Below are 10,324 nucleotides of genomic sequence, written 5' to 3' on the forward strand. Positions count from 1 at the left end.
AGACTTCCAACATCTATGGCTTCCATGGGGCCTTCATGGTAAACTTTCTTTCTTCAATGTTTTATCTTTTTAATTATTTTCCTTCATTGATTATTCTGATTTTTGGTGGCATAATTTTTCTAGGCTTGGGCATTTGAAGCCATTCCTCACTCACGGAGTCAAGTCGGGGACTACTCGAAAGAAGTTTGTTTTCAAGGATCCTCGGATGGTTGACTACCAAAAACAACAAAAAAATGAATCTTGATCCTTTTAACACCCCCCAAAGGAAGTAGTAAGTCGAATCATTTGGAAAATATCCTTTGAATAGTTTTATAACAAGTAACTACTTGTTACAGAGATACATTTATCTAACTTGCAAAACAACCTCGAGAATATGTTGGAAAAATCAAAACGATTCTTGAGGAAGTTGCAAAGAATCGTTCGATATTTTTCAACGAGATAGTGAATATGTTGCAACAACTCTAAGATGTTGGAACAACTTACTCGATTGTTCGCAACGAGGTTCACAATACGAGTTGGAAAATATCACAACGAGTTGAAGGAAAAGCTACGGCGAACATTTTTGGTTTTTTCAACAACTAAAGAATATCTTTGCAACAACCTAGGAGGTTGTTGAAACATATGTGGGGGTTATTCCAACGACATTACATACTTATTGGTTGAATATATGTTTGTTTGTTGTAGGTTGTGCACCCAAGGCTTATCCGACAAAATGAGAGGTGCGGATGCCATGTCTTATTAGTTTAGGGCATGGGAATCGTCGTGATGAATTGATTGATCAGATAAAGAAGAATTGGTCGGAGCCACAACCATCGTAAAGAATTTGGTGTTGTTGATGGTGGTGGTGGTGATGGTGATGGTGATGGTGATGGTGATGTTGATGTTAATGCTATTGGTGATGGTGATGGTCTTTGGTGATCTTTGTTGATATGCATATTGTTGTTGATGTTGCAAGACAAGCGTTGAAAGGTCTTCTTGATAAAAGAAGAGATAATGATGGTGGTGGTGATGGAGTTGGTGGATATACTCCCCAAAGTGGTGGTGGTGGGCGGACCACGGATATCCCTTATAGGTTGGGTAGATATTCTTCGGTTGGTGCGGGTTCCTCAAGGTGTATTCTTGTGCTTGTAAATGCGGTACTTGTAAAGGCCGAAAATGGAGGGTTTGATAAATAAGGTTGAAGAGTTGCTTCGTGCACAAAGATACTGAATTCGGCTATAAAGAGTTTGATGTCCAAGAGGGTGTCCGGCCATCCAAAAAGCTCGACTCACCCTATACTCCTATTGGGATTAGCAAGAAGGCAAAAATAATTTCCAAGGCACTTGCCGATTGTAGAGCAAGGAAAACAAGTACTCACGAAGTCTATTGCTACTCCTCCTTTTGCTAAAGTTGTGCCACAAGTCTTTGAAAAAGTTAATATTTTCAAGCGTGTAAACCCCCGAAAAAGAAAGAAGCTTGAAACCTTGATCAAATCCAAAAAGAGTGGGAGAGCACTGTACTCAATGCATGAATTTGGGGCCAAAGACTTCAAGGTTATGATAAACATGCACGAATGGTGGGAGGATTGGGTAAGTTTCAACACTTATATATATGTATATAATTCAGTATGTTGTTTGAACAAGTCATGTAATTCGATGAACTTGTTGCAACAAGTTAACTAGCTGTTACGACAAGTTACTAACTTGTTGCAACAAGTTAACTAGTTATTCCAACAAGTGAATAACCTGTTGCAGCAAGTTCACTAAGTTGTTCCAACAACTCTAACTACTGTTGTGCAAGTGGTTGCCGATCGTTTTGATACTTTTCATCGGTATGTAGATGAAATCTTATTGTCGATGCGTATGAGGCGGCTTTCAATTTCCACGAGCACTATGATTCCTTTGATAGAATCATCGACCTTAACTTCTACCATCCTTCGCAACAGGTACTTAGGGTTGTCCGATGAGTCTACAAATGTGGGTGTCGTGCCCTATGATCAAAGACTTGCTCTCTTTAGGTGGGACGATGATGGTCTCGCTTTTCCCAGAGGTAGTGTGCCCTACCCAGGTGGCTGCGAGTGGATTGGTGCCAAAAGGATCATAGCTGTCATGAATATTAATGACAACCATTTTGTCACTATTGAGATCATCATTGAGGAGGGTATCATAAATGCTTATGATTGCAACATCCCATGTAATGAAGACAGTGCTTTCTTCTGCCACATGCAGCCGTTATTGGATTTGTTCCCCAAGTTGCTAAAGCAGAGTGGCATGTTCTCACACTTACCTGAAAAGTTGCTGAATGAATCATGGAAGTTTGATCGGAAGAAGGATATCCCCCGCAATGAGACCAATAAGGCATGTGCTTCCTGGTCACTTGCTTTTGTTGAAGCTTTGCTTACCCGCACGAATATGACCAAGCCCGATACCTTATTGAGTGACAATACTGTGGAGGGATGCAATGGAGGTGGGCTTGTGGAATTATTGATAAGGTGTTGGAGCCCTAATGTGGGGACAAACAATTTCTCTTAAACTATGTTTGCATTAAACAATTTCTCTCATATTTTGCTTGCATTTGAATTAAGGCGGATGAACACATTATGTAAATTTGTTAAATATATATTCTATGCTCAGTACCCTTATATATTTTTTAAGTTGTTTCAGTAGTTTTACGCAAGTGACAGATATATTGGAACAAATACCTAAATTGTTGGTAAAAATAAAACAACTAGTGCAAATATTGCAACAGATGTGAAGATGTTGCAACAAGTAAGAATTTGTTGGAGCATATGGATCTTCTGTTGCAACAATTAACTTAGTTGTTATAACAATTAAGGAATCTATTAGAACATATGGATCTTCTGTTGCAAATAATTCAGCAACTGCTGAAGATGTTGCAACAAGTAAGGAATCTGTTGGAACATATGGATCTTCTGTTGCAGCAATTTACTTAGTTGCTGCAACAATTAAGGAATCTGTTGGAACATATGGATCTTTTGTTGCAAATAATCCAGCAACTGTTGAAGATGTTGCAACAAGTAAGGAATCTGTTGGAACATATGGATCTTCTGTTGCAACAATTTACTTAGTTGTTGTAACAAGTAAGGAATCTGTTGGAACATATGGATCTTCTGTTGCAACAATTTACTTAGTTGTTGCAACAAGTAAAGAATCTGTTGGAACATATGGATCTTCTGTTGCAACAATTTACTTAGTTGTTGCAATAATGTACTTGCATTGTGACATAAGTATTCCATTGTTTATCACTAAATATGGTTGATTTCCTTTGTTTATCACTAAATATGGGTGAATCGAGTAGTTGATCACTAAATATGGGTGAACCAAGTAGTATCTGTTGCAGCAAGTGTAGTATCTGCTGCAGCATGTGAGGAATCTGTTGCAACAACTGTAGTATCTGTTGCAGCAAGTGTAGTATCTGCTGCAGCACGTGAGGAATCTGTTGCAACAACTGTAGTATCTGTTGCAGCGGCTGTAGTATCCGTTGCAGCAAGTACAGTATCTGTTGCAGCACATGTAGAATCTGTTGCAACAATTGTAGTATCTGTGCAGCAAGTGATTAAGTTGTTGAACAAATCCTTACTCTTGTTGGATAAAACACAAGTTGTAACACATAACTTAGTTGAAAAAACCCCAACATGTAACTTAGTTGTTGCAACAGGTTTATTACTTGCTGGAAACTATTCAATAATTTATTAACAAATACACACATTTGTGATTTGAACAAGTTAAACATAAATTACCATGCTAAGAAACAATAACATTAAAATGTCATAAAGTTCCAACATATAACTATTATTAAAGCATAATGTAATTTACAACTATGGAGCATTTAGGCTTGGACATGTTATTTTTTTGTGGCCAGCTGTTTTGCATAAGGAGCATTTGTTTTTCCTCGTTGGAAATGATTCCCTGATTCCATGCCTCCTCTTTGTCCGCCTTCTTCCGGATTTGCTTGGATCAACATATGGAGGAGGTACCTCTCTCTCACTCTAAATTCTCTAAAGGAACTTCCCAAGATTCTTCAGAAGGCACAAGATAAATTTCCTCACAATATGCAATTATGTAATTCTCCACTTTATAATATGGAGATGAGTAGTCATAAATCCGCCTTCCAAAGTCGTCACCATATTGGACACGAAGCTGTCATTGCATGTGGACAAGGTATTTTGTCCAGTCAAAACTCTACAAGTACAAGATCTACTTTGCAGATCGGTGTCGCAATCGCACCGTGACGATGACGCTTTTCAACTTGTAGTTGGCTATCTGATGGGCTAATAACTTGTTCCCAAGTTGACGAATTTTGAATTTTTTTTTTTCAACCGAAGGAACAAAGATGTTTGGTGAGTCGATGAACTCCACGCTCTCATGAAAATTTTTCTGCAAATCTCCTATTTATGGCATCAAATAAAGCAGTAATGGGAAATTCTCTTTCAACATTGAACATTGAGTTCACCGACTCAGCAATGTTTGACGTCATAAGATTATACCTGTGAAAATAAACAATAACGTAATCCTTAACGTACAAACGATTATAGCTGTTGGAAAATATCAAACAGCTGCTTAAATATCAAACAGATGTGTTACTTGTTGGAGAGAGCTTCAGTTATTGTCTCTGTGTCATACCAAAATGCAACAACTAAGTGAGTTGTTGGAACAACTAACTTACCTTTTGCAACAAGTGAGTTAGTTGTTCCAATAGATGTGTTACTTGTTGGAAAGAGCTTCAGTTATTATCTCTGTGTCATAACAAAATGCAACAACTAAGTGAGTTGTTGGAACAACTAAATTACTTGTTGCAACAAGTGAGTTAGTTGTTCCAACAGATGTGTTACTTGCTGGAGAGAACTTCAGTTATTTTCTCTGTGTCATACCAAAATGCAACAACTAAGTAAGTTGTTGGAACAACTAAATTACCTGTTGCAACAAGTGAGGTAGTTGTTCCAACAGATGTGTTACTTGTTGGAGAGAGCTTCAGTTATTATCTTTGTGTCATACCAAAATGCAACAACTAAGTGAGTTGTTGGAACAACTAAATTACCTGTTGCAACAAGTGAGGTAGTTGTTCCAACAGATGTGTTACTTGTTGGAAAAGTAATGTATGAATACCTATTTCTGGGGAAGAATACCCTGCTCCATCTGTGGAATCCAACTCGTTCAAGATGTTCGGCGGCCCCAGGGACGGTATCTCTTATTTGATTGAAATGGTCATTGAACTCATCTATATTGTACGATTTTGCTGCTTTATAAAACTGAGATACGACCTTCGTATTGTGAAAGGTGGTTCGGAGATTTTCCTTAAGGTGCTTCATGCAACAACCATAATGAGATAAAGGGAAGACAATTGAAAGCTGCATTTTTTTGATACTTGGATGCCTATCAGAAATTATGCACAACTCTTTGGTATCATCTATAAAGCTTCTCATTTGTTCAAAAAAATATTTGTATGAGGCATCACACTCCTTGTCCACTACACAAAATGCCAAAGGAAAAACATGATTCTCCATATCTTGCGCCACGACTGACAACAACACTCCTTCGTACTTGCTCTTCAAGAATGTCCCATCGACAGCTATGACTTTTCTTTTTTGCGCAAAATCAAGCATCCAAGCCGTGTAGGCTACAAAAAAGTACTTGAACTTCCCATTAGCATCAACCTTCAATGCCGTCTTACTTCGGATTTACGGAATGAAGCATATAATTCCGCACGCATCAAGCAATCGCATACCCGTATCATGTGTCCCCCTTGTCAAAGATTTTGCAATCTCCATACCCTTCCGAGACCTTCCAATAACTTACCTTACAACCCAATTACGTGCGGAATGATTAGCTCATATCTTTTGTAGATGGGACTTTACCGTCGGGAAACCTATCTTTGAAGTATTCACCAATGGCTTTCACTGTGGCGTGTGGATTATGGCTAGTAATATGCTCAGAACCATATGTGTGATACTTTACGTAGGTTGTAATACAAAATCTGTCAGAACTTAAAAGCTTCATAGCCCTCAGTCACCACTTGCACACCGGATGTACACATCTAAAGCAATACACAGTGCGCGAATTAATCACCTTCTTGAGTGTAAAATCTTTCTTCACGCAAGCAAGTTTCAACATAATTGCTAGTTGTTCCTTGTTCTTGAATGACATTCCTTTATAAAAAGCCACATTTCATCATCTTGAACATGTTACCGTGGAAGATTGTGTAGAACACGGTATGTTGCTCGCAACGTCGGGTGTAAGAATCGGCTCACCCCCACTTCCATTATCTGGAATATCCATATCCACCTCATCCAATTTATCATTTAACACATCTTGTTGGTCTTGACCTAAATTATGGTTCTCTACCGGGCCTCCAACTACGTATACCCTTAAAATGGGCCTAGCTACATCATTCAAATAAGTACGCAAACGATCCCGATCGGTTATCTTAAAAGGCAAGACCCTCGGTTTTCAAAAGAGCTATGCATGTAAGTGATGGCAAGATCTTTCGGTTCACAAGTTAATCCATAATAGGTGATGATTAAGTTCACAAAATCGCAAACACAACATCTCTTTGGACACTCATCGCTATCGTCTCAATATGTGACTACCCTTCTATCGCCAAATATAGCGATTGTTCTTCTCGATCCATTCACCATGGCAATCAACACCTAGTGTTATCGAGTCCCCACTAATGCTACCGAATATATTTTTTTAAAAAAAAAGGTCATGACATGATAGTAACAAAATACAATAACTTAATGACTTGTTGGAACAGATGAATCGGTGTTGCAACAAGTGGATTACCCGTTACAACAAGTACTATCCTTGTTGCACCAACTAACTAACTGCTGAGTCGGCTTTTTTGAGTTCTGTTTAATCCAGGGCAGTTGAAAGATGTCCAACGATAGTGAGTTGTTGCAACAAGTATATTACTTGTTGCAACGAAATACACTTGTTCCAGCAACTAACTAATTTGAGTCACTAACGAGATTTTGGGTCCAGTTTTTGGGTTCTGTTGGACTGAAGCTGAATCCAACGGATCAGTGAGTTGTTGCAACAAGTAAGATACTTGTTGCAACAGGTAGTACACTACTTGCAACAACTCACAAATCTGTTGCAACTTATTCATACTACGTATTTAACAACAATTAGTATAGAAGTTGCAATAACTACATAATGCATTGTTGTAATTGTGAAAGTAACTACAATAGTCATAGACATAAACTACAAGAACTCTCATGGTAAAACTACAACAGCTTGTTGCAAAAATTTAGAAGCTCTTATACAAAGTAGCTTTAGCACTTGTTGCAACAAGTACAATTGCTACCGTAAATTGTTGGAAAATCGAAAGAAACCCAAATAAATAATTGAAACAAAACAATAATATTTTACTTACCAAATGGCGTAAATTACTTCTAAAGTAATGCCGGCCAAAAAATTGCAAAAATCGATTTCGTTTTTTTTCTTTGTTGACAAATTCTTCAAAATGCCGCACCAATGGAAGAAGAAGAAGCGGTAAGCAAAGAATACGTATGAAGTAATGCCCATGTAGACGATACTTGATTCGAAATCCACCAAAAAAAATTGCAAATCGGTGGCTTAGTTTTTTCTTTTGTTGAGCAGATTCTTCAAAATGGCACAGCAATGGATGAAGAAGAAGCAGGGGAAGCAGCAATGGAAGATGAGGAAGAAGAATGGAGGGAGAAAAAGAATGAGAACATGCGGATAGAAAAGAAGAAGAAGAAGAAGAAGAAGAAGGAGGAAGAACGAACCGAGGAAGAAGAAGAAGAAGAAGAACACTGGAGGGAAAAGAGCAAAAACGAGTGCGGCTATTGGCCCCTTTTCTTATTTTTTGACCCATTTTGGTATTTTAGGGTTTATATTGGCTGGGTCAAAGAGTTAAAAATAAAACTTAGGGGCAAAGTGTTAAAAATAAAGTTGAGGGTCAAAGTATCAAAATGAAAACTTTTTGGCAAGTTCAAAACCCATTAATCACTAATCAACAAACATCACCTCCACTCAATAATTAAAACTTGAGTCACCTCCACTCAATAAAAAGACTTAAGAGTCACCTATAGTTAAATGCCCCTGCAAACTCAATGTGGAGAACTACATTCCTAAATTTAAGTTCATTTGAAAAAGTATGAACTCCTCTTTTTCAACCTAATCCGCGGAGAAAAATAGTTACACAATGTTTCAAATTTGTTAACTCAATTAAGATGTATTGTCTTTCAATTTAAATTTTTTTGATCTAATTTTAATATGCTTTAACGATAGCATGGGGAAAGTAATCAACTTTTAGTTCTCAAAAATTGTTCAAAACATCATCACATATTTTCTCTTCCACGGTCTTCCATAATTATTATAAAATGTACCTTAGATAAATGTCAAAAAAGATCTAACAAATAGTTTTAAAGATACAAAGAAATTGCTTTACAGTTAACGTCAATTTATTTGTATCTTAATTCAGATATTTTTATCCTTCAATTTTGATTTTTTTTTTTTTTGAATTTCCTGAAAACTTGAACTTGGAGTTAATCCGTTCATTGCAATTTTTTTTACCCTTTCAGGTTTTATTTTTTTTATTTTTAAATTGAGATGTTTTAAAACGTGTTTTTGTTGATGTTTAAAGTTTAAACCGTGCATGTTTGTGGTTGTGAGTGTGGCTGGGGAAATTGGGGTATAGAACGTGCAAAGTTAGTTTTCTTTTAAGAAAAAATTGTTTTCCGTTTTCGTCTTTTTTTTTTATTTTTTTTATTTTTAAAATAGAAATTTTCTGATGCTGACACTTGTCAGCCTATTATGCTTTTGCTTCTCCTATTATATATAGATAGATTTTTTTTTTTTTGTTTTTGAAATATAAGTTCTATTGCTGCAAATAAAAATTGATTATTTAATTTGAATGTTCAAGAATAAGAAAAAGATTATTTGTAACTTACGTGAAGTTTTTTGCAACCGCGCGAAGCGCGGGCGAATTTACTAATTTTTCCATATCAGTTTAGACTTTGGACATGCTCTGATGATATGTAAAGGATCCTCCACATCATCGTCACATCTATCGCATTGTGGTGACTCAATTATTTTCCTGGTGAATGTAACTTCATTTTAAATAAGTTTATCATGTCTTATAAGCCTTGAGCCATATAAAATATTTTAGCTTCTCAGGGATGCGAAGTTTCCAGATCGTAGACCAGCTCCTGTCATTTGGAGTGGTTACATAATCACATGAGAATTCATAAGCCGATTTGATCTGCAAAGACATACTAGTGCCAATCCAAGTGCGTTGATCTGCAAAGACAAACTTGTTAGAAATATAAACAGCTAAAATATCATTTGTTGCATATGGATTAAGGAAAGAAACTACAGAAAGTGTCCACAAAGTGATATTTTGGTGACGACTTTTGGACTCACAAAAAGTAACATTTTAGTGTCGATTATAATTACTGTTGATCTCTCAAGCTCAATTTGTTTTAGGTTGTTGAAGCACGGTTACATATTGAACACTTATATAGCTAGGGGCGGAGCTAGAAGCTCAGATACGAGTCCATATTAGAAATGAATGATAGCAGCAGCCACAATTTTTATTGGAAACGGGAAACAAACTTTTATTCTTTGTTTTTTAGGCTAATGAGCTTAACATTATTTGAAAATGAAATACAAGTAACACAAACCTTTGGGGAATCATGAAGATGGACTATATTCTTCCACATACAGATCAGAAGAAGAAGCAAAAAAAAAAAAAAAGATGAAAGAAGGAGAAGTTCTAAGTACTATGCCCACCTCTTCTTAATCCTAACTCTGAAGCCATGTTTCATGTAAAGCATAACAACGAAATTGGGGCAAACCGCATGACCTTTCACCATTTCAATCTTGTAATTATGGATGATAGCAGCAGCAGCAGTTTTCATTTGAGTAAAAGCCACTTCTTTCCCTATACAAGTCCTTGGCCCTGCATTGAAAGCAAAGAACTTGGAAGATGGCTCATGTTTCAGTGTTCCACGATCCGAAATCCATCTCTCTGGCTTGAATTCTAAGGCATCCTTTCCCCAAATGAATTCCATCCTCCCCATTGCGTACATATTAAATATCACTCTCAGCTTGGGATGAACACGATGACCACTTGGGAGAATATCAGGTTCTTGTGGAGTCTTGCGCTCGAACGCAACAGAGGGATATAGTCTCAGCGTTTCACACAATGCAGCATGTAAATAAACAACATTTTTCAACTCTTCCACCGTAAAAGCCCTCCGTTTTCCGCCTTCTTTCTCCGGGATGATCGCCTTAAGTTCTTCCCTTATGTTCTTTTCAACCTCAGGGTGTGTGAAAACTAGCCAAATGAACCAAGT

At 37.1% G+C, this 10,324-nt stretch overlaps 1 long non-coding RNA gene and 1 pseudogene across 1 annotated transcript; one reads left to right on the plus strand and one right to left on the minus strand.

The window, feature by feature from the left end:
* Positions 1–1,447: 1,447 nt before the first annotated feature.
* On the plus strand, positions 1,448–2,191 carry LOC132060925 (uncharacterized). The gene is made up of 2 exons (XR_009416065.1): positions 1,448–1,568; positions 1,925–2,191. It is a non-coding gene; the product is annotated as an uncharacterized LOC132060925 (long non-coding RNA).
* Positions 2,192–9,733: 7,542 nt separating this feature from the next.
* The window catches only part of LOC132060122 (alkane hydroxylase MAH1-like), an 11,085-nt pseudogene continuing 10,494 nt past the window's right edge, over positions 9,734–10,324 (minus strand).

The sequence above is a fragment of the Lycium ferocissimum genome, chromosome 6 (assembly GCF_029784015.1).
Source record: "Lycium ferocissimum isolate CSIRO_LF1 chromosome 6, AGI_CSIRO_Lferr_CH_V1, whole genome shotgun sequence".
Lineage (NCBI taxonomy): Eukaryota > Viridiplantae > Streptophyta > Magnoliopsida > Solanales > Solanaceae > Lycium > Lycium ferocissimum.